At 39.4% G+C, this 20312-nt stretch overlaps 1 long non-coding RNA gene across 8 annotated transcripts in view; it reads right to left on the reverse strand.

Annotated features, from left to right (window-relative positions):
* Positions 1–20312, reverse strand: part of LOC125112663 (uncharacterized) — a 413145-nt gene that overhangs the window by 128709 nt on the left and 264124 nt on the right. For all 8 annotated transcript variants that reach the window (XR_007131218.1, XR_007131217.1, XR_007131212.1 and 5 more), the window contains one exon: positions 9847–10185. This is a non-coding gene — a long non-coding RNA (uncharacterized LOC125112663). The remainder of the gene's footprint in view (positions 1–9846; positions 10186–20312) is intronic.

Here is a 20312-nt window from a genome sequence, read left to right on the forward strand (position 1 = left end):
ATAAACATTTGCGTATAAGTCTTTGCATGAACATATATTTTCATTTCTCTCGAGTAAATCCTAAGGGTGGAATGCTGGGATCACAATGTAGGTGTGTTTCAAGTTTCTAGAAATTGTTAAAATGTTTTTCAAAGTGGTTATACCATTTTAAATTCCCACCAGCAAACGAGTGAGAAATCCAATTCCTTCACACTCTCACCAACATATGGGGTGTGTGGACAGTCTTTCCAGTTTTCGCCTTCCTAGATAAGGTGCAATGATTACTCATTACAGGTTTAACTGGCATTTCTTTCATGACTAGTGATGCTGAGTCTATTTTCATGTGCTCATTTGCCATCCATATACCCTCTTTGGAAAAGTGTCTGTTCAATTTGTTTGGCAATTTTTTAAATCAAGCTTTTGATTTTTTTATTATTGAGTTTTGAAAGTTCTCCATATATCCTAGATACAAGTCCTTTATCAGTTATAGGCTCTGAAAATATTTTCTCTGTGGCTTATCTCTTCATCCTCTTAAGAGTGTCTGTCAAGGAGTAGATGTTTTAAATTTCGATCAAGATCAATTTATTTTTAAAAACTTTATGAATTTCAATTTAGCTGTCATGTTTAAGACATATGCTTAACCCAAGGTCACAAAAACATTTTCCTTATGTTTTCCTCTAGAAGTTTTACAGATTTAAGCTTTACATTTCGTTCTATTGTCCATTTTGAGTTAATTTTTATATATCGTGTGTGGTGTGTATGGAAGTTATTTTTTTCCTTAGGTATATCCAATTGTCAAGCCCAATTTTTAAAAAATAGCATGAGTTCCTCAGTGGACTGCCTTTGAGCCTCTACCAAACATCTCCTGTCTATATATATATTTGGGTCTATTTCTAGAATCTATTCTGTGCCTTTGATCTAATTGCTCCATGGCGCTATCTCTACAGCTAAGCCACACTACCTTGATTACAACAGCTTTATTAGCCTTGAAGTCAGGTAGTTTTCTTCCTCCAACCATTCTTTTCCAACACTGTTTTGGATATGCTAGGTATTTGCATTTTACATGACCTTGATAATGAGCTAATTCATTTCTGCCAAAAAATTCCTGCCAGCAATTTAATTGGGATTATATTGAGTCTATAGACACCTTAACAGTACGAAGGCTTCTGACTCATGACCAAGGTGGCTCTCTCTGTATTTGTCAGGTTTCTTCAAAGAAACTGAACAAATAGGATTGGAATACAAGGAAAGAGATATATTATAAGGCATTGGCTCACATGATTATGGAGGCTGGCAAATATGAAACTCCTCAGGCTGGACCAGAAGAGCCGATATTCCACTCCAGTCTGAAGAAGCCATTGTGAGGAGCCTTTTTTAGAGTTTCAGTTCCCAAGTGTTTGTTTCTAATCCATACACGTACATTGATCTTGCATCTAGAAAACTCGGTATACTTATTCATTAGTTTCAGTTACTTTTTTGTAGGTAACATCAGATTTTCTCTATAGATGGGTATGTTGCCTGTGAATAAACACAACTTTACTTTTTTCCCCCCCCAATGTTAATGCCTTTAATTTTTTACTTATTAGGTCAAGTAGTTTTTCTGTAGATTCCATCTACAGAAAATAGACAATCAAGTAGTCTTCGAAGAAAGACAGTTTTACTTCTTCGGTTTGCTTTTCATTTTTGGCAGTAATTTTTGAGAAATCACAGCATAAGCCCATTTCTACATCTTTAAATTATACTGCAGATAGGTTTTGGATTAGAGTTCCTCAGACGCTTGTGCAGATATTCTGTTTTCTTACTTAGACTTTAAGCTATGTGAGGGGAGGAATATATTTTTCTCCTTCATTGAGAAACTACGGAAGTCCTCTCTACCCGGCAGATGGTCTACACTGTGCAGATGATGCCCACCAGTCTAACCACTCAGGGCAGATGCCAACAAGGATTCTCAGTGGCGGGGCTGAAAAACTATCAGCTACCTGTTTTGCTCATATTGACAGATAGTTTTCTAAACACAACTCCTGGTGGAAAACAAATATCCTATCATTTGTTTTCTAAAACTAACAAGAGTATGAACTTGAAGAAACAACATATTTCATCCCACCATGTTCTTCTGTTGTATGTGCAAGGCCCTAGAAAATAATGAGATAGAGACAACTCTAATTCATCTTTCCTTTGTCAGGGCTATTCACTGCAGTGATGAACTACACAGACTCTGATAAAATGCTTGAGTTTAGTATTGCAAATCTTTTACTAAATAGCATTGGTACTTAACGGCAAGTTTAACCTCAATTTTCTCATCTATAAAAGAGGAATAAGAACAGTACCAATTTGACATTTAAATTGGTGTCTGGCATGAGGAGTATAGAGGAAAAAATTAATTATAAAAATTTTAAAATATGTTGCTAGTCTGAAGAATTAGTAATACCTTTATATGCTATCTTATGTGATATGATAAGAATCCTCTGTAACTTTCAACATATTTTTTTTCTGTTTTTCTATGGACTATGCATCTTTAAAAGAAAATGTAGAGGCAATTTCCTTTAAATGCAATAATACTGCCCCAAAGGAAGACGTCATACTTTAAGGCAATCTTTAAATATATGCAAGTCAGAGATATTTTATCTTTCAAAAACTTATTTCTAAGTTGTGTGTTTAGAAATTGGATATACAGTAACCATATAAAACATTAACAATAGTTTTAATGTACTTAATCCATTCAATAAGTCTATGTAAGGCATACTTAATGGGCATGAATTTGCTATAATAACTCCCCTTTTTAACCAACCACAAAATATATTAATATTTCTATGAGAAAATTCATTCTGAGCACTGGTTTAAATGATCCCTTTAAATTGAACAAATATTTATGAACCTCCAACTTGGTCTCAGAAATGATTTTAGATGGTTTGTTTACATTTTCTAATTTAATCTTCATAATAACTGTGTAAGATGCAAATGGGGTATCATTATCCTTATTTCACAGATAAGAAAATGGAAGCTTAGAAACTTTAAGTAACTTTCCCACAGTTACTCAGATTATGGCAGAGCTAAGATTCAAACCAAAACCCCAATTTTTTCCATGATACTTTGTGGTCTCTTTTTTCCTGAAAACACATAGACAAGCAGCCCTGGGACTCTGGCAGTTGGACAAAGAATTTCTTGCTTTAGATCCTTCAATTTCTACACAATCACATACATTTTTCAAGCTACAGCCCTTACTCTGATTGTATTTCAGTTTCATGGGGCCAGCTCTCCCAGGAGACCATGAGCACCTTGAAAGTAGGTTCTATGTTCTGTTTATCTTCGTAAACTCCAAGGCAAAAATGCCAGTCACATACTGGGTTTTTTTTTTAAAGGTTTCTTGTACTTAACTTTTAGAAGCTTTTGTAGTTTTCTTGATAGGTGTCTAGGAGAGTTTTTTAGGCGATTTTCTCCTTTGTTCCTCTCGCCTCTCTACCTTCACTTTCTGAACTCTGGAGGGAAAGATACTAGCCTACATTTGTGTTGGAGGGGAGTCTTTCGGCACATAAAGAATAATGGGAGATTGAGCTTAATTTCCAACAGGAAAAACAGGCCCACAAACAGGAAGGTTACCTGAGAAACCAGTTCCCACACTGAGGGATGAGAAGAAAAAGGATTCTTTCCATCCATTTTTTTTTTTCCCACTGCTACCAATGTTGTTATTATAGATCACATCCTAGGGCACCAAGGAAGTGTGTGTGTGTGTGTGTGTATGTGTGTGTGTGTGTGTGTGTGTGTGGTTAGAGGCACATCCACAGAATGAGAGTAAAGAGAGAAAGAGAGAAAAATCTTAAGTTGGATCCAATAATAGAGCTTGTGGCAAGAGGTGTGACTAGAAATCCTTTTTTTTGCAGGTATCATCATGATGAACCAAAGAATTACATACATATGAACCAAAGAACATCTGGTTCATTAGCATGAACAGTAACAATAGACTAAATTAAGAGGAAACATGAGAGTTGACTCCATCCACAAGGCTTAGAAAGGTTGGAATCAGAGGGCACAAAAGCAGATATTCCAAGTCTTGATGGCCAGGCTATAGGATCTTCACTCTCACAGTGGTCCCTGAAGAGGGACCTGAGCAAAGAAGTGGAGTAGGTACCAAGACAGTAGCCAAGGGCTTCATTTTAGAGGTGAGGACTGTATTGAACAGAGAGGAAAGGCAAGATGGTATACCTGAGCATCCAGAAGTCAAGAAAAGAGGCAGAAGCAGCCAGTCTGGCTGCCTCAGCAAGCAGCTGCCTTCTAGTGACATGCCCACTTCGATGGGACAGCCCAGGGTTTCTCTCCTACCAGAATTAAGGTTAATGCACCCGAATTCACCCAGATACTCTACAGGTCTTAAGCAAATACATTCATAGATATAAATTCAACAGTTACAAGAGTACTCATTTAACTCTTGGCACTTTTTTTTTTTTTTTGTAATAGCCCGGCAGATAGCCATACATCAACACAATGCAACATACCTAAGGATAAACACCAAGGTAATCTTCTTTTTAAGGGTAACAGGACTCGAAGCATAAGCCCTTGGAACCTTAAAGAAGCCCCTGCCTAGCATATTTCTTATACCGGCATAACAATTCAGAACAGTTATGGGTGAATGAATGAGACTATTACTCCTAGTATCTCTATGGTTCTGCTTCTTATTTTTTTTTTTTTTTTTTTGGCCACACCTGCAGCAAGAGGAAGTTCCTGGGCCAGGGATTGAATCTGTGCCAAAGCAGCAACCAGAGCCACTGTAGTGACAATGCCAGATTTTTAACCTGCTGTGCCACAAGGAAACTCCTGTGCTTTTGAATGCTGAGATGTCTCACTCCCTTAATAAATGAGTATCTTCTTTATAGAACAGAGGAATATGTTCCCTTGGGAAAATACAAGCATACAAATCATTAATGAATAGAGTGGACTTTCTAAAAATTGAATCACTTAAAAGCAATAGCAAAATTATGGAGTTCCCATGTGGCTCAGGGTGTTAAGGACCCAGCATTGTCAATGCAGCGGCTCAGATCACTGCTGTGGTGTGGATTCCACCCCTGGCCAGGGAACTTCCCCTTGCCGTGAGTGCAGCCAACAATAAAAATAAAATAAAGAAAGAAAGAAACAGCAAAATGAGAACACAAAGTAATTGGTTTGTTTTTACAGCTGAAGCAATAAAGTCCAAGGGAGCAAAGAATAATTGGATGCCTGGCACCCACATAAATAACAAGTCCTTCAACTTCATCTACCCTCCTCAACTGAGTTTTCCTTTAGGGCAATATGCCACTTTCGGAATTGCTCAAGTTTTTCACCTAGAGTCATATGTAAGTTGTGATTTTCTAGAAAGGACAAAGTGTCTTCCACCTGAATGAGGTAAGACTCTAGGGCAGAACAGCTGTGTGGATTTAGGTCAAAACCTAAGGCACAAATGTTCAAGAGTCCATACGGATATAAATAAATGACTGAAAAAATAAATAGGGAAAACAGAAACATACCCTATGCGAAAAGATCCCAAGTAATTTCTGTAGATACTCAGCCCTCAAGGAGCCAGAGTATCACTCCCTCCCCCTTAATTGTGGGCTGCACAGGGCGACTTCCTTCCAAAGAGGACAATATGAGAAGACGGGAAGGTAGCTTTACTTCCAGACCAGCCAGGTGGTCAAAGTGATAGCCAAGGGATAAGCCATGTTGACAGTATGTGCGCTGGATATTATGTGATGAAAACGGAACTTTCCTCTGCTGTCTGAACCCCCATCTAATCATGGAGAAAATCATCAGACAATCCCATTTGAAGACATTCTACAAAATACCTGACCAGTACGCCTTGAAGCTGTCAAGCTCATCAAAAACAAGTCAGAGGAACTGTCACAGTCAAGAGGAGCCCTGGGAGATGTGACAGCTCAGAGTGGGATGGTGTTCTGGATGGGATCAGGAACAGCAGGGGGATGTTAGGTAAAAACTGAGGATGTCTGAATCAAGGGCGGACTCTGGTTCATCACAGTGGATCACTATTGATTCATGTATTGTGACAAATGGGCTGTATCAACATTAGATGCTCTTGGTAGTTTCATAATTTTCTGTAAGTCTAAAGCTGTTATTAAAGAGGCTTATTTAAAAATATGCAGAGAATAAATACAGAAAAATACACAGTAACTGAGTGTAAAGGGTCCTATGAAATAATAGAGGACACATATATTGGTCTCCGCCCTGGGCTCCTGGTACAGAGCTCCTAAACCCCTTGTAATTTCTTGTGATAAGAGCATAGGAGCATCTTTGTTTCTAGTATTTGGGGTTTTTTTCCTTTTTCTTTTTATGGCTGCACCTGGGACACATGGAAGTTCCCGGGATAGGGGTGGAATGGAAGCTGCAACATGGAATCTGGGCTGTGTCTGCTACCTACACCACAGTTCAGGGCAACGCCAGATCCTTAACCCACTGAGCGAGGTCAGGGATCGAACCTGCATCCTCGTGGATACTAATCAGGTTCTTAATCCACTGAGCCACAATGGGAACTCCTAATATTTGGCTTTGGACCTCAGTGTCTGACACGGAGTTCCTAAATCCTTTGAAATTTACTGGGTGATGGGAGTGTCTTAGTTTAATGAGGTGATCCTTGGTGGGCTCCTAGATGGGGGTAGGTCATGAGAAAGGTCAAGCTGTGATTAGAAGCTTGGAGCTTTCAGCCTTACCTCCCACTCTCCAGAGAGAGGAGAGGAGCTAGAAATGGAATTAATGACTGATCATGCCTGCATGGGGGAAGCTCCATAAAAATCTCACAAGTATAGAGAGCTCCATTTTGGTGAGACGTGGAGGTGCTGGGAGGTGGTGCACATGGAGGAGGCCTGAAACTCCTTGCCCTTCCCACTTTCTTGTTCTGTGCGTCTGGTGCATCTGGGAGCAACTGTATCCTTTATCATATCCTCTTCTAATAAACTGGTAAAGAGTTTTCCTACGTACTCGGAGCTGATCTAGCAAATTAATCACACTTGAGGTGGAGTCATAGGAACCATCCATTTAGATAGCGCATGAGGTTGACACACAGGCGACGACATGAACTTGAGGTTGGCATCTGAAGGGAGAGGGGCAGTATTCTGGGACTAGGCCTTCAACCTGTTGGACGTGATGTTATCTCCAGGGAGACAGTGTCAGAACTGAGTTAAATGACAGGACGTCCAGCTGGTGCTGCAGAACTGCTTGGGGGCGGGGGGGTGGTGGGGAACAGACACACATATCTGGTGCCAGAAGTATAGTGAGTGTGGGAGTAGTGTGAGAATAAAGGAAAAATACATGGGAGGAGGAGTGATGTTTTCTTTAGAGATCGCATTTGACTAAAACACACAGCAGTTAGTGAGATTCTGGCGGGATGTGGGGGTGATGCTTATGGAATGGGATGGAGGAGGAAATACGGACCACGGAACATGTGGCTGAGGAAAACCTGAAATTTTCATTTTTTATTTATTTATTTTTTGGCCGCACCTGTGGCATATGGAAGTTCCCTGGCCAGGGATTGAATCTGAGCAGCAGTTGTGACCTACCCCACAACTATGGCAACGCTAGGCCCTTAACCCACTGTGCCACAGCTGGAAATCTAGAAAACCTACAAATCCTAGTATGTGCGTCTTTAGAGGGGCCATCTCTTAATTATTGTTTTAAGATGATATAATACCATGTACATATACTTCAATCACTATATATTTTGGGGGCAAAAATCATTTTATAAATACCTCTCACTTTGTGCTATCAGACCGCTGTCCCTTTTCCTCTAGAATTCACGGTGTTTGTGGTCAATCTCTCCCTCCGTGGTTCAGTTCTGACCCTCTGTCTTATTATCTCCATCGTATTTATTTCTTGGTCTCCCTTCCCTGTCTCTCTCTGAATCTCTCTCTCTCTCTCTCTCTCACACACACACACACACACCACACACACACACACACACACACACACACTAGTGATTTTAGAGGACCACAAGGAGGCAAGAGAACATTCTCTTGAGAAAAGCAGAACGAAGATAAGAAATAGAACACTTCCTCTCCTTTAACAGTGAACCCATGCTTATTCGCATAAGATCATCTACTAGTGCTGGGCTTTTATGATATTCTTGTTCAGAGAAACATCAAATGGAGGATCCATTTGGAGAATGTGAAATGAACCACCATGCAAAATAAAAAAGTCTGCAAGTCTTCCAAAAATATAAATAAATATCCTTATAAAATCCTTTATTAGAGTCTTATAAAATTTATCTCAGAGACAAGAAAATAATTTCTTGCCAAGACTGTTTCTCCCTTCCTTTCTAGGTTTATTGCTATTATGAAATTTTGATTCCTCTCGTCTCATGTACAAAAACACAGAAAGTTCTTGATTAACTGGTTTGCTTTCTTGTTTCTCCAGTTCACTCATATCCAGTGGACAAATTTATATTCCGTATCTTTTCACCATTTGATGCCTGAGATCAACATCATCAAAGCTTAAAAGACTCAGTGTTCCCGCCGCAGCTCAGCAGGTTAAGAAGCCAACACAGTGTCTGTGAGGATGTGGCTTCCATCCCTGGCCTCACTCAGTGGGTTAAGGATCAGGCTTTGCCTCAAGCTGCGGCAGAGGTCACAGCTGCAGCTCCAATGTGACCCCTAGCCTGGGAACTTCCATATGCCGCAGGTGGGGCCTTAAAAAAAAAAAAATAAACACTTAAAAGACACAGTTCCAATGCCAATGTTCAACCAACATTTCCAAGACACCAACTGGTTTGCTTCTTTATTACGAGGCCCGTGGCCTTGCCTTGGGTTTCCACGCCCTTTTGCCTTGGCTTATTTCAGTTCTCTGTCTCATAATGCTGATTCTACTTTAGCAAATCCTGATCCTACATCCTCTTGGGATGTTCTGATGCACTTTATGTTATTTTGTTATTTAATATTTGGCACCATTTTTTTTTTTGTCATTTTAGAGCCACACCTGCAGCATATGGAAGTTCCCAGGCTAGGGGTCAAGTAGGAGCTGAAGCCACTGGCCTACGCCACAGCCACAGCAACTCGGGATCTGAGCCGCATCTGTGACCTACACCACAGCTCAACACCAGAACCTTAACCCACCGAGTGAGGCCAGGGATGGAACCCGCATCCCCATGGATAATAGTGAGGTTCATTAACCACTGAGCCACGACGGGAACTCAGGCACCAAGTCTTATTTCTTCTTCACTTCCCATACCTCACACAATTTCTGAACTATTATATTTATTACATAACCTTGAATGAACAAAAGACACATTTATGCATTATCTCTGTATTTAGACTATAAATTCCTTAAAACACCAAAGTCTCTTTTTTAATCTGTGAAAGATCTTAAATGCACCTTACAAATAGAAGATAGTCAATAAGTATAGCTGTAAGTTAAAAGAAAAACAGCATGGAGTTCCCACAGTGGCATAGCAGGTTAAGAACCTGATATAGTGTCCACGAGGATGCAGGTTCCATCCCTGGCCTCGCTCAGTGGGTTAAGGATCCAGCATTGTCATGAGGTGCAGTGTAGGTTGTCACAGACACCGCTCAGATTTGGCGTTGCTGTGGCTGTGGCATAGATTGCAGCTGCAGCTCCTATTTGACCCCTAGGCCAGGAACTTCCATATGCCACACCTGGAATAGAAACAAATGAACAAACAAACACAGCAAAGAGCAAGGCATCCTACCAGCCGCATCACTCTCTGCCAGAACCTGGCCCTTTTGCCCTATTTCTGCTATCTGTTGGCACTTTCTCCTCCACAAACCATTGTCCTACCTTTGCTCTGCTCAGACATCCTGCGTATTACCTTCTTTTTGACGTCATAACAAATCGCCACCAACTTAGTAGCTTAAAACAACAAAAAATTTACTATCTTACCATTCTCTAGTCCAGATGTCCAAAAAGGGTCTCACTGGGCTAACGCAGATGTCGGCGGAGCTCTGTTCCTTTCAGAGTCTCTGGCAGAGAATCTTTGCCTTGTCCAGCTTCTAGAGGCTGCTCACATCCTTTGGCTCATGGCCCCTGTCCTCCGTCTTTGAAGCCAACAGGCACATCACTCTGACCTGGCTTCTGTGATCACATTTCCTGATTCCAGCTGGGACTCTGCCCCTTTGAGGGACTCTTGTGATGAGCATGTGTGAGAACCACTGCCTCGGAGATGGAGAACAGATGCTTCTTCCAGGTGGAGTTTGCAGGAGTCCAGGGGGAAACCGATAACTAAAGAGACACATTGGGGCGTCATCAGCAAACAAGTGACAACTGAAGTCATGACAAAGATATTATCAAAACCCAGGAATTCACACTCTAACCTTAAGTATCTGCCGTAAACTCTAGAACTGACATGCTTTGTACACTATAATACTTCTTGAAAGGGGCTGACTACAGCCTTTTTTTTGGAATTGAAGTGCTGGGAATGAGATGATGACAATTCTGGCTATTATTCCTCTACACCGATTCTTCTTTTGTCCAGGAATAATTTAGTGTGGAGAAGAGAAATACTGGGAAGAAAGACATGAAGGAGGAGGCATAAGAGGGGGAAACTTAGACTCTCTTGTGCACATTTTTTTAAATTGTTATTTCCCCAATATATATTTTTTTCCCACTGCACAGCAAAGTGACCCAGTTACACATACATGTATACATTCTTTTTTCTCACATTATCATGCTCCGTCATAAATGACTAGACATAGTTCCCAGTGCTACACAGCAGGATCTCATTGCTAATCCATTCCAAAGGCAATAGTCTGCATCTATGAACCCCAAGCTCCCAGTCCATCCCACTCCCTCCCCCTCCCCCTTGGCAACCACAATTCTATTCTCCAAGTCCATGATTTTCTTTTCTGTGGAAAGGTTCATTTGTGCCATATATTATATTCCAGATATAACTGATATCATATGGTATTTGCCTTTCTCTTTCTGACTTCACTCAGTATGAGAGTTTCTAGTTCCATCCATGTTGCTGCAAATGGCATTATTTCATTCTTTTTAATGGCCAAGTAGTATTCCATTGTTTATATATACCATATCTTCCTAATCCAATCTTCTGTCGATGGACATTTGGGTTGTTTCCATGTCTTGGCTATTGTGAATAGTTTTGTGCACATTTTTAATCTTTGAGGAGGGCCACAGAAAGAGAAACTTTTATTTTGTCCATGAAATCATCTGCAGCATTGAAATAAATACCAGGCAGGTAGTGGCCCGATTAATGCAGTGTTCCCAGATCTTTGTGATGTTATGCTCTAGTTTAGCAAAGAGAAAATAAACTACCCCTTCAGTGCAAATATGGGGAATTTACACTGCCTTCTCCCTCAATCGGGCTGTGAATATTTTTTAAGATTGTGAGAAATTAAAGATCAGAGATGGCATTTTATTCTCATTTGTATTTTACAGTCACCCTACAGCCCTCTGCTTTGCACACAGGAATGGTATATGCCTGAATGAATTGGGAGTTTTTATCTGGATCCTGTGAAACCACTCATTGGTTACCTTGATAAATAATTCACTTTTTTGTGTATTTCCAAACTTTCTGCTTTTTTCACAAATAATATAATCTTCTCTATCATTTAAAAATTCCTTTTTAATCTTACATGCTGCCATTTAGACATTCTCTCCTCCCATGTGTCTTACTTACTTATAGAAACAAATAGTAACTGAATACCTATGTGCCCCGCTCTTCATTCCTAAATATTCACATTTTTATTCAATTCTCAACCTCTTACAATTTGAGTTCCACTATTCCGTGGTCCAAGTCTCAATTTTTTTTTTAAGAATTACTTCTTCCCTTTTCATGTTGATTATATTCTTTCTTCAGTCTTTTTTTTCAGGTTTTTAAAATTCATTTTATGAAATGCAAATTTAATGACATTAATTTTTTTTGGCCACCCTGAGGCATCTGGAGTTCCCAGACCAGGAATCAGATCCCAGCTGCAGTTGTGACTTAAGCTGCAGCTGCAGCAACACCAGATGCTGAACCCACTGTGCTGGGCTGGGGATGGAATCTGTGTCCCAGGGCTCCCGAGATGTCACTGGTGCTGCTGAACCACAGCGGGAACTCCTGTGACATCAACCCTTAAAAAAGCAAAATTTCATTTTATCAAGTTAATAGTTATACATAGGCTAAGAAAAGAAAAATAGTATTATAAGTCTCATAATGTAAAACAGTACTTTGCTATGTCCCAGTAGGTCCTGGATATTTACTGCTTATCAAAGGCAGCTACCTTTGACTATTTGGGATGTTTCCTTTGGTATTTATCTCTATAGTTTTAAATTAGGCACATTTGTTTACATGGACATTTATTTTTCTAAAAAATTATTAAACTATAGTTGATTTATAATGTTCCTTCAACTTCTGCTGTAGAGTAAAGTGATCCAGTCACACATATATGTAAATTCTTTTTTTTTTAATGCTATCATCCATCATGTTCCAACGCAAGAGACTGGACATAGTTCCCTGTGCTGTAGAGTAGGACTCCATTGCTTATCCATTCTAAATGGAACAGTTTGCATCTATCAAACCCAGTTAAGCTTTTGATATCTATCAGATCCCCACTCTGAAAACTGAGGCATGAGATTTCTGATTCCATTTATACCCATATTTCCCCACCTGTCATCTTCCCAACAGGACAGATTTTATTATATCAATATTTGTGTGAGAACTTAAATACTATTTACAGCAGATACAAGAGGTGTATTCGGATCATATACACTTAGTAATGTATCTTCTTTTTTTTTCTTGGAGTTAATAATTGCCTATACTTTTGGCTTGCTTCCTGTTCCATGTTCTACTCACTAATTTAACACCAACTTCCTGCCAGAAATTTAAAACATCTTTCGCTATCTTCACACAAATCAAGTAATCTGCCAGAAATTTCAATCTTCTTTCATTATCTTCAAATGAATCAAGCAATCTTTCAGTTACATTATTTTTCTCTAAAGACTATATATCTTTGAGCCCTCAGTCCTTCTGTCTTAATTTGTCCTAGTTACTCTCTAGGCTGCTCGGGAAAGAAAGGGTTAACAGTTGGTTTATAGCTTTCACCTCCCTCCTCAGGAACACCTGAGGCAAACATGACCTTTGTCAGAAAAACCTTGAAATAATGCCTGAAATATAAATGCAGCTACATGATATATGAAGGTTCTTCAGGAACCACAGTATATATTGATTATCAATCTAGGAATGCTTTCAACAGGATGTACCTAGAATTTTTACTGTAAATAAACCTGCAAATTATAGATTAATGGGCTACAGCTGCACTGAGGAATGGAACTTAGTCATGTAATCAAAATATGACTTTGTGATAAACAAGGTTTATAAACTGAGAGACCCCAAAACCTGGCAGCTTGCCTATGCTCACTAGGTCCTTGTTACTATAAAACCAAAATGGAAAAGGAGCACAGGAATTCATGTCTCAAGGGTGCAGGGACTCCCAGATAGTGATGTGATAAATACTGCAAGGCCCTTCCTGTGCTCCTAGCCCATCATGACTAACGCCTGTCGTGGGGTGGCACTCGTGCTTCCCATGAGCCTCATCAGCAGTTCCGGCCTTTCTGCTCACACATGTACACATCCTGTTAGCTCTCTTCATCTTTCCATTGCGCTGAATTTCGTGCCCCGATTCTTGCATTTCTCTCACCGGTTACTCCCTCATTCTAGAGACAGACTTCCTGGGCTTGCATCCTGCTATTTTCACCTTATTAAATGATTAAAATGCATTTGATCTTGAGCATATTTCTTCATTTCTCTAGTCTCCAGTATCCTCATTAGGACAATAGTAGTATTCTCTATCGTAATAGTTGTGACAAATAAAATGAAATATGTGAAGCACTGAGAAAAGTGCACAATCTGTGAAAGTGGTGGCCATTATTACTATTGATAGGGCATATCCACCAGTAGTTTTATAAAAGAAAAAAGTATGTAGGAGATACATTTTTTTTTAAATCATCATATTGAAAACTTCATCCTTCATCCTACTTGACATGATGGTTTAGTGGAGTAGAGAATTTCAGTTTGGAAAACATTTTCCCTCAGGGTTTGAGAGACGTTTCTCCATTATTTCCAATTTTTGTTGTTGCTTTTGAGAAGACTGAACCCATTCTAATCCTAAAATCTTTATGAAAAATCTTTTAAAAATTAAATTTTTTCTCCTTTCTTATAAACCTAAAGCTAATACAACATTGTCAATCAACTACATAACAATAAATTTTTAAAAAGTCTCTTTGTGTACAATGTTGGTAAATTTTTTCAATGGTGTACCTTACTATAAATTTTTTTCTTTCACCTTTGAACATTGTGTCAGACTTTTTAAATCCAGGACTTCGTGTTCTTCAATTTTAGAAAATTTCCTTTAATTATTCTTTATACATGCTTCCTGTTTTTGAATCTTTAACTCCCTAAAGTTTTAATTAGTCATATATTGGCTTCCTGGATCAATCTCATTTTTTTTTCTGACTTTCATATTTTCATCTGTTGTTTTCTTTTCTTATGGATCTTGTACTTTAATGTTTAGCTCTTTTTTTTACAATTTTTATATCTCCTAATATATTTTTAATTTCTAAGGTCTTCTTTTTAATTCGCAATTTTCCTTTTTATCGCATCCCGTTCTTGCTTCATAGTTGCATTAAAAACTATGGACTTGTATATATGCGTATTTATGTGTATATAAAAGAACCTACATAAATACATACACACATATATTGTTCATGTTAAGTTTTTTTTCTCAAATATCTAATAATCTTTGGCCATCCACTTATATTTAAGAGTGACATGCTAAAACAAACAAAAACAATAGTGGCACCTATGGTAACAAACCAATGACGAGGATGGTAGCAGCTCTGGAAAGAGTGAAGCAATAGTGGCTGGAAGAGGGCATGCAAGAGCTGCTTAGATGCTTTACTGTGCTTTGACCTGAGTGATGGTTGTGTTAGCTTTTCCTTTGTTATAACAGCCAATTCTTATTTGCAGGTTTTTCTTTTCCTGTATTATATTTCAATATTTAAAAAAGACTTCTCCCTGTTTTGGGTTTTGAGCTCACACTTTTTCCAGACTTCCATGATTATATTCACAATGTTGACTCCAGATTCCAGTCCTTTAGCTTTGATCTCTCCTGAATTTTAGATTTAATGCTCCAACTTCTTTTATCAGGGTTCCATATAAGTGAACCACAGGTGCCTCAAGTTCATCTTGACCAAAAAGAAACCCATTATTTTACTTTTCCACTGCAAAAGATTAACAGATATTTGACTCTTTCAATTCCCATATTACTCCTCATTTTAATCCATTACGAGATCTTATAAATTCTGCCTTCATGATTTCTGGAAAATTTGACTCCTTTCTTTCCACTTCTATTGTCTTGCCTTAGATCTGGGCAGTTAAAATGGCCTCCTGAATTTCTAGACTATTCTAAACATATCTACCACGTTTTGATTACCTTAACTTTATCATTATGGGTTGAATCAAATCCAAACTTAACCTGACGAATTGAGATCCTCTACAATTTCAGCCCAGTATGCTTTTCTGATCTTGTATTTTATGAAACCTCTCTTAACCAACCCACAAGTGATTTCTCAGCACAGAACTTCTGTATCTACTGTTTTGGGTGTAACACTTACCCTCCGTTTCCCTAGCTGACTTCTGCTTTTCCCTCAGTGTAACTCCATTGTCTAGGTCAGGTGCTTTTTTTTTTGGCTTTTTTAGGGCCGCCACCCATGGCATATGAAAGTTGCCAAGCTAGGGGCTGAATTGTAGCCACAGCTGCTGACCTACACCACAGCAATGCCATATCTGAGCTGCGTCTGCAACCTACACCACAGCTCACAGTAACGCCGGATCCTTAACCCACTGAGTGAGGATAGAACCCATGTCCTCATGGATACTAGTAGATACATTAACCGCTGAGCCACAAAGGGAACTGTAGGTCAGCTTTTTATTTATTTGTTTGTTTTGTTTTGTTTTTGTTGATACTAATTCTCCTAGAGATGGTTATTTTCCTTTCTTGAGAACACTTGTTTCCATCTGCCTTTTGAATACTGTAATTACTCTGTTGCGGGTAAGGACTGAAGAGACAGTGGTTACTGTAAGTTATGACAACCTTCTTCTAGCAATAAGTTGTTCTTCAGAGAAACAAGGTTTATTGAACAATAAGAAGGTAACTTAAATTTAAACTTCAGCTTTATGAGTATCAGTGGCTACGAAGAGTGGGTGAAGAGAATGGTGGTAACTGGTAAATGCTGTGATTAGATATCCCCAGCTAGTTGTAGACCTTTAAGGTGATAAAGGGACCCAGAATATAAATTTTTATGGCTAAGAAACTACCATGAATGATCTTCTGATGTCAAATCAAAAATACTCATACTTGAGAGCGACGAAAGTTTCTGAGAGAATAATCAAAACACGACTGGAAAATACCATACCCCAAACTTGGTGTCATGATGACTTTACAATTCTTTATAACTATAAACCATTTAACGTTCTTCAATAAAAGCTTAGAAGCGGCTGAATAGCATGCAATTTTCTTTGGCAAAAAAAGAGCTGGGTTTAAACGCAGTGAAAAGGTTTGTATGGGTTCAAAAGGGGTGACAAAGACACTGTTTTTTGCTATCATTGGCCTGCTATCAACTTTTGTGTCCAAAACAAATGAATCTGTATGGAAGTAGTTAAAAGACTGAAGTGAGCTAGTCCAATTCTTTTTAAGATATTATTGCTACACTATCCTCCCCCATTTGAAATCTGTGTTGGGAGATAGAGACCACTTCAACTCAATGAGTCACTTCTCCTTCCAGCCAGAACAATTAAACTTCTTGTATAAAACATGACCTGAAGCCTGCCCTTCACCACATCATCCCACCTCAAAAACTCCCAGGGGTCATCTCTGACATTTAACAGCTTGCAAATTCAATTTCTTAGCTGATGAGGCCAACTTCATGCTTTTAGAAACGAATACTAAGTTTTTGCAAATTTTCTTCTTCAGCATTCTGGGTAATATATAAAATGTGTTGTCAGTTCAAGTGCCTGTCTGAATAATGTTACGCATGCCTTTTTATCATGATGGAGATAGCATTTGCAAGTCGGCTGCATGGAGAATGAGAAAAATCCTCCCTCCTTCACTGGCCCTTCTACACCCGTCAACCCCCAAGGCAAGAAAGAAAGAGAGGAAAAAAGGGAGAATGATATACCGCGGTAAGTACAGTGGTATGGTCAATCTAGCCAGTGTTCCTGCACTATCCTACCAGTTACTGAAACAGTTAATGCATTTTGCAAATTTGCTGCTGCTTTATTGTTAGCAGCTGAGGAGTTTTTTCCCCTTCTTCTCTCAACTGTTACTGATCTCTTGCCATAGTTTGCATACAATCCCCTAACAGTATTAGCTCATTTTTACTCCAGTCTTGCAGATTAGCTCATCTGGGTTATGTTCTTTGGTGAGCTGGTGTTGAGTGTTGAAGACATCTTACTTCTTCATTCTCAATAGCCTTCTCCATCGTAACAGGTATTTGGTGAGTCTGATCTGCTTTTACATCATGTGTTTGACCCTCATACCAGAAGAGACTCCCAGATCTTCATTTGTTCATTTGTTGGTATCTATAGCAGGTGGATTTATATGGAAAGGGAGGGGGGGTAGACTTCTTTCTTTTATTTCTCAATTATTTATGAAGCCCAGTGTCTTCCTGGAATGTATAGCCGACATTATTGTAATGAAAGTCCTATTCTATCCAGTTTAGTATAACTAAGGCCTCTACCACGTCATTTGAAAACAGCCTTTCTTCCCTTTAAGAGAATTCACTATGGTTTACACTTTATTCAACTACATTCTGTACTTCCTAGTCAGGACTCAGAACTCAGTTTCAAAGACCAAATTTAAATTAACCACATTTAATCAAATGAATGAAAACTAAGTCCATGGAAACATTGTAGCTTCCCACCCCCAAACACTTACCAATGTGCATGGTGTTTAGGAAATATAGCTGTAAATTCAGTTACCATTCCATTGTCCCACTTATCTCAGTTTCAGATCTCAGAGTGATAAAAGATATAGGGTCAGCCTATTGGAGTTTGCCTTTTAATTCCTCGAAGAATCAGGTCTAGATTTCTATCACTATTTCTATCTGTATTTTTGTCCCTCTCTGCTTATGTCCATCTCTGACTATATATCACCATTTCTATCTACCTGCAGCTTGGGCATACAGGTCTTTATGATGTGCGGGCTATCTGTAAGGGACCAGGCAAAAAAGAGGAGCAGGACTCAGATCCTTCCCCTCCAGAAAAGCTGGGACTAAAAGGCAGAGCTGTTTAAGAAAAAGAGACACATTTCAATCAAATGGAATACGAATGGGAATAAACGAAGTGATATGAGAGCCAACAGGAAAGACTGATTAGCTCTGCTGACGAACTGGGGAAGGTTTCAGAGGGGTTGAACCTTCCTGACAGATGAGGAGGAGTTTAGACAGGGGAGTGGTGGTATCACAGGGAGCACAGGAGGTGCAGAGATGCACTCGCACTTAGTTAAATGTTCGGCGCGTTTGGGGAACAGCGAGAGAGCTGGGGTGGCTGGCGTTGGGGTTGTGTGGGATGGAATGGCACAAGTCCAGGCTGCAGGGATGGAGAAGACCTATGAGCTCATGGTCCCTTTTCTCCATCTCTTCCTTCTCTGTCTCAAAGCCAAAGTGTCCATGGTGTTCTCATCCATGCCTGGCCCAGGAAAATGGATTTAATCTCTTTGAACTAGAAGAAAGGAGGTCAAGAATGGAGACAGGCTAGAAGCCAGGTCACAACCTTTCTTCTCAAGAGCCGAAAACACTTCGGTTTTTACATGTGAAGGCCTGTGTGCTTTTTAAATTTGGGTTACTCAAGGTTTAGGCAATGGGCTATTTTTAATCTGTTTGCTCAAGTCAGCCATTCCTCATCCTTAAACCCATTTCTCTAGAGCTAAAAAAAGGATAAAATGTCATTTGATGTACCTTCACGAAATGGCACTTGACATTATTTCAGATTCACAACCGGCATTAAGATGAGTGACGAAAAACAAAGTATTTACTGGGTTTTTCCTCTTTCCCCATGAACATGGTCCAAACATTTTTCCCTCCCCCAGAGCAACCAAGCACGCTCTATTATACCTCCACCGGGGGACAATTTAATTTCTTATTCCATTTTGCCCAAGCATGACTGCATGCCTTTTAATTATAAAAGGTATTCTGTTGCAGTGACGGCAGTAGAAATGACATTATTGTGATTCCAAATAATATTCACTAGATATCTTATTTAGGAAAATTTTAAAATTGTGCTTCATGAGACGACAAGAGTTTATTCCATGAGATTCTTTTACCAGGAGCACTAGAAACGTTAAAGAGCCAGATACATTTTTCGACATTTGTTAATACTCAGTTAATCGTTAAACAGGTGTTATGCTTTGGGAGTTGTCAAATGATGAGGCCAAAGTGCCCTACAGAATTAAGTTGGAAGCCACAGATTTCAAGGTATGACAGATGGTGTCTCAGGAAAAACCCAGTAATCTGTATTGAAATAAGAGATCTGAAAGGAAAGCTGGCTATTCATTTCATTTTCTAGATTTTTACAATGAGGCGGCCAGTTGAAATGTCAAAATTAAATCAAAATACACTGAAGAGTCTTGTGCACAGGCCATGGAGAAATACCTAGCCAAAGATGATAGTATATTGCAGAAAATTAGAAAGATGAAACATAATATAGTTTTTTATCTTTATTAGAGGATAGCTGATTTAGAGTGTTGTGTCAGTTTCTGCCGTACAGGGTAGTAACCCAGACACACACACACATACATTCTTTCACTCATAACCATCCCATCGTGTAGCTTTTTCAAATGCAAACCTTTACTTGTGGTTGCCAAGGGGGAGGGGGGAGGGAGTGGGATGGACAGGGGGTTTGGGGTTGGCAGATGCAAACTATTACATTTGGAATGGATGAGCTGGAGTTCCCATTGTGACTCAGCAGGTTAAAAGCCTGACATGGTGTCCGTGAGACTGAGTTTGATCCCTAGCCTCACTCAGTGGGTTAAGGATCCAGCATTGTTGCAAGCTGTGGCTTGGGTCACAGATGCAGCTCAGTTACAGCATGGCTGTGGCTGTGGCTGTGGCCAGCTGATTCCATCCCTAGCCTGGGGGGAATGTCCATATGCCACAGATGCGGCCATACCCAAAAAAAAAAGGATAAGCAATGAGGTGCTACTGTGCAGCACAGGGGACTATATCTAATCTCTTGGGACAGAACACGATGGAAGATAGTATGAGAAAAAGTGTGTATATATATATATATATATATGTGTGTGTATGTATGACTGGGTCACTTTGTTGTACTGCAGAAATTGGCACAATACCTT

This window comes from Phacochoerus africanus, chromosome 12 (assembly GCF_016906955.1).
Source record: "Phacochoerus africanus isolate WHEZ1 chromosome 12, ROS_Pafr_v1, whole genome shotgun sequence".
Lineage (NCBI taxonomy): Eukaryota > Metazoa > Chordata > Mammalia > Artiodactyla > Suidae > Phacochoerus > Phacochoerus africanus.